We start from the raw sequence: 5,204 nt of genomic DNA on the forward strand, positions 1-5,204 counted from the left end.
TTATAACTAAAGGTGCATTGTGCATTGCACGATTGCCATTATATTTTTTTCTACACGATGTCAAAATGACAATGTATTTTAGATTATGAAAACATCTAATTATGTACATTGAATGATGTGTTTTAATATTATTAATGAATAACAACCTACCTTGGATTTGAACTATGTATATATATCATTGTATTGACATAAGATGTGAGCTTTTAGATCAATAAATTTCACAACTATATTTATATAACGCTAACAAACCCAACTCAGTTGATGACATAAATTGGCTTGCCAAAAGTAAGATGAAGTTGATCACATTCTCCGGTAGTTAAATATAACCGAAGGACATAATATTTGCATTGAAAGTGAGACAAATACGAATAGGTATAGGGAATGCTGATCTAATCAATCCTCAACAAACAAATTAGAATGCAATAAGGAACAATAACATGCAATCAATCACAATTCTTTGAGGCATCCATGAAAACTTTCTATGCGACACATTTCCTTATCACTTTGAGTTAAATAATTAATAATAAATTCATGACACCTAATCAAAGCCACATTCCCCCGTTACATCTAAATAGGTTTATGAGTAAATCACCAAATTCATGTCACACAAAATTATATTGAAACCATTATGGAAGAAATAACCAACGGTATTCTTAAACAATGAAACTTAATATTACACTTTGGAAAGTAGTCTCAAGCATTTGCATCCAATAGATTGTCCATTGTAATCATAAAAAGCTTCCTACATTCATAAAGATGTCTAGGAGGAATTATTGTGAGATAAAAATGCAGCTAAAACAAAATTACAACACATCTAAACAATCATGCTATGATAACTTATCAAGTTGGATATCATCTCATGGATTAAATTAATGCGATACCCAATGTGATTAAGATTACATCTCACTTCACATACCTGCATAATATTAGTAAGAGAATCAATCAAAGAAAATACATTTGCTTTGACGCAAGTTGTGCACTAACTGTTATTTTTATCTATTGAACTTTCTCACAGAGGAAACCTCAACTCCAGCAAACATATGAACACAAATGAACATGATAGGTTTGTAAATCAACTCTAACAAAAAGAAATGATCAGGTAAAAAAAGAAAAAAAAAAACTAATGGATTTCGTGGGGCAACCTGGTATTGACTAGTAATTACGGTCGATTAAACTGTCCTTTTGAAGTCCATTCTAAAATAGAACACAAAAGCAGCAAATTGTACCATGGAAAAATAATGTAATATAATAAATGTTAGTTAAGAATACCTTAATGTGAAATTGTGTTGACATAAAGAGCTTGGGCTTCTTCCGAAGTAATCTTCACTAAATTAGAAAGAAGTCTCCCGAAAGCACAGTATAATTTAAAAGAACAATCAAATATTTTGATAGAAAAGTCACTGTTGGTTTGAGCTATATAATGTTCATTTTGTAGCTATAAACAAAAGAGAAGTTTTTCGTGAAGATGTTTGATCGTTTTAAATTATGGTAGGCTTTTGGAAGAGTTATTTCTAAATTTAGTGATAAATGCTTTGGATGAGGTTTAAGCACTATTGTCAATATTTGACTCCGTAGATGTACCTGCATAAATGTGCAACTTCATTAAGTAAGCAGAAGTGTAAGAATAAAACCACACATACTAAAGTACAAATGCATAGAATAATAGTTACATAAATAATAGAGCCAAGATTAAGTGAGGGAAAACCTCTCTAGTTGCACAAAGTTACAGTTTTGAAAAATAAAAATAAGGGCAACAAGAAAAGTATCAAACATTTAGTTATGGCAAATTGTTTTCATAAAAATTTAGAAAATCTTGTTGTTTAGATTGTCGTGGAAATATTAAGACTAGGAATAAATAAATTTGTATACTATTTATAAAATCACAAATCATAAAATTGTTTACTTACTTGGAATAATTTTAGCTAGAAAGATGTCAGTCTCCAAATAACGATCGTGTAGCATTGCACGAAGTCCAAATATAGGATATCATTATATAGGTTAATTATATGTAATTAAATCAAACTTCTGTTACAACCTATTCAGAATGAACAGAATCAACAAATTGGGTGTCATGTTGATGCAAAAAGAACACAAGTGAATTAGAAACCAAAATCCAAATGGATCTGGCTACATAGTGTTCATCCATAAGAGAACAAAATAGATGTTCCATAATAAGCAAACATGAAAGTTACGAATTAGGATGTACAATTTATGTAAAAGTGAAACTCCCATCAGTGTAACACACTTTGTAAACCATGAACATTGGGATTTCATCTGGGATTCCATCATCCACAAGTTCAAATATACATGTGTCACCTATTTGAAGCTGTTTCTCTCTAAGTTAGTCCGCCCAACCTACGCTGAAACGTCACACATAACCATTGGTTCCTACATTTGCTCGCACTAACCAATTATGATATGAACTATCATGGATTCAAACAATTTGGACAAATTTTGGTAGATACAATCGAGCAAAGGCCCCAAGTACATACTGCAAAATAGAATGACAAATCTATATGTAGCGGAATTTCGAATTAGATCAGAAAAACAAAATGAAAATGGTTCATACGTGCGATTTCAGAAAGATAAAGGTAGAAGAGATTCAAGTAAAAGATGAGCTCACAATTGTTCTGTGACCATCGCGAGCAACCTCTAATGTTATTCGAAAGGATTACCACTAAGTGAAAGCTCTACCTCAAATCCCTCAGACTCATACGTCACTTCTATGCATGAATGGTCGAATATAGAAATATCGAAAGTAGAATTTCCGTTGTATTCAAAAACAATAACATAACCATCTTGCAAATTATGGTGATCAAAAAACTGTGGCCATCCAGCAACAAAATATATGTTATCATTAACTCTTTCGAGTTGTATGCTGCAGGTAATTTCATTAAAACCAATTAAACATACTGTATCAGTAAGGTCTTGCCCCAAGTAGTGCACAAAAGTTCTCGGAATCGACTATAAAAAAAATATAAGTGTCGTAAGGAATATTATTTGTTTTATATATAGTTTTAGAATTCACCAAACGAATATTTTGGCCAATGAATAAATGCTAACAAAGAGATCATTTTAGAACTCACTAGACGATCGTTGTGGCCCAATGAAGTTGCAATAATTGTAAAGAAACGGTGTGATAGATCAACCATATTTATATTATAGAGACAATAGATAAATATATACGTTAAATGTTCAACAATAATCATTTAACAGTAATAGAAAGTCGTTATTTGTTCAAGAAAAAACCACAATAAAATAGACAATTATCAACAAACTTGAAACATGATACACTATTTGTAACTTTACAATTTGATGTCATAAAATTAATGAGAAAATATAATACACTCATTTAATTACTTGTAGTCGACCAACACATCCATCTTCACATTTCTTCTCTCTGACTTTCCTTTTTCATTTTCTCTCTCTGTAGCCGACTAAAACCCTCATCTTTCATTATAAGAAAAAGTAAGTAAATGTATATTTTTGCTATAAATTTGGTTATTAACCACTGCATCCATCCAGACCATAAGCAGCTGCTGTTCTGTGTAACACACGGAGCAACGGCTCCCCTTACAAAGCAACTGCTCCATGCTAACAACTCTGTGTGCGCGTGGAGCAGTTGCTCCGTGCGCGCACGGAACAAATGTTCCATGCGTTAATGCTCCGTGAACGCGAGTCAAATTTTGCAAGTCCAATTTCGATTCTTTTTCAATTAACAACTTTTCTAAATAAAATCAAATTTGTAGATTGATCAGAGATGGAAATAATTCCCGACTTTTAGAATAATTCTTTAGGGTTTTTTAGGCTTTGGAGTTTTTTGATTTGGGGTATTCCATTTAAGGGGAAAAAGGATAAATAGTGAGCAAAAGAAGAGGAATTTTCAGATAGAGGCTTTCAAGCATAAATATAGTAATGAAAAACTCAATTTCTAAAAATTTCAAATTAGACTAAGCTAAATACAGAGTAAGCAAATGGCAAGGTCACTGTCAATCCCCACCTTTAACCAAACCCCCAAAAAATAATTTGAAAAATTCCAATGCATTGAAACTTCAAACAAAGTACTGAAATAAAACCAGCACGTCCTATTCCGTTTCAAAAATTATAAATCTTCAAAAATAATTTTCTCCTGTTTCCCTAAGTTTACCTCTCTGTGCTCAGAGTTAGATGACTTTCAAGAAGTTTACCGGAAGAGAAGAGACAGCACTTGAAACCCAGCCGAAGAAGAGAACAGATTCCCCAAGCTATACTGAACTTGGAGAGAAGCCGAAAAACAAAACATTACCTCCATTAAACTGCATAATGTAAGAATAATTCTTTAATAGTAATAGAAAAAATACAGATCTCGAAAATATAGGAAAAATACCCAAAAATTCAATAAAAAAATAACAAATCTCAAAAATATAGGAAAAATACCCAAAAATTTACTAATTTTCTTGAGGCAAAGGAAACCTAGGTTGAATAAAATTCAGAAGAGCATAAAATATGAACTCACTTTGTGGAGAAGATGTTCACATATGGGACGGGAGCTAAAGAGACATATGGCTCAAAAATTGGAGGCGGGCCTTCAGCAGTAACAAGAAACAGAAGAGACGCGTGAAAGGAAAAAAAGAAGCACAGAGAAGACGAGGTGTTGTACGATGTGGACGATTCTGTGGATGGTTGGGTGGAGAATGGAGTAAAGGTATGGAAGATGGCTTGGAGTAGTGATGGAAACGTAGCGGGCCATCCCCACCCCGCCCCGCCCCGCCCCTCCCGAAGGGGGTGGGGTGGGGCAATGGGCTTGCCCCGTTTCTTGCCCATTTTTTATTTATTTATTTATAATTTCGAGTTCAATAAAATACAGATAACATTCAAGCTGACAAAGTTAATATCCAAAATAAACACTACAAATCTTAAATATAATGGTCGCTATTGGTACAAAACATTGATTATTAGGATGAACAAGATTTTTTGTGTTTTTTCCTTTGATATTGTCACAAAAGTTGTAATCCCACATACTTAATTTATTACAATATACAGATTTTCAAATTTGTTCAGTTGAACATGTTATATCATTTTATATTTGTTTTTATCAATATAATATCAATTTGACAAAGTAGCATAATGGTATATAGTCAAGTTTGATAAGATTTGTACAATTGATAATACTAGAAAATAGGTTACATCCTTCTATTTGAAGCAAGCTGAACCCTAACATTTTA

At 32.5% G+C, this 5,204-nt stretch overlaps 1 long non-coding RNA gene across 1 annotated transcript; it reads right to left on the bottom strand.

Moving 5' to 3' along the window:
- Nucleotides 1-688: 688 nt before the first annotated feature.
- On the bottom strand, nt 689-4,643 carry LOC111391413. Its single transcript, XR_002702111.1, has 3 exons — nt 4,496-4,643; nt 4,148-4,295; nt 689-1,581 (listed from the first exon to the last, which is right to left on the bottom strand). It is a non-coding gene; the product is annotated as an uncharacterized LOC111391413 (long non-coding RNA).
- Nucleotides 4,644-5,204: the final 561 nt, after the last annotated feature.

Source organism: Olea europaea, chromosome 3, assembly GCF_002742605.1.
Source record: "Olea europaea var. sylvestris chromosome 3, O_europaea_v1, whole genome shotgun sequence".
In the NCBI taxonomy this organism is placed as follows: domain Eukaryota; kingdom Viridiplantae; phylum Streptophyta; class Magnoliopsida; order Lamiales; family Oleaceae; genus Olea; species Olea europaea.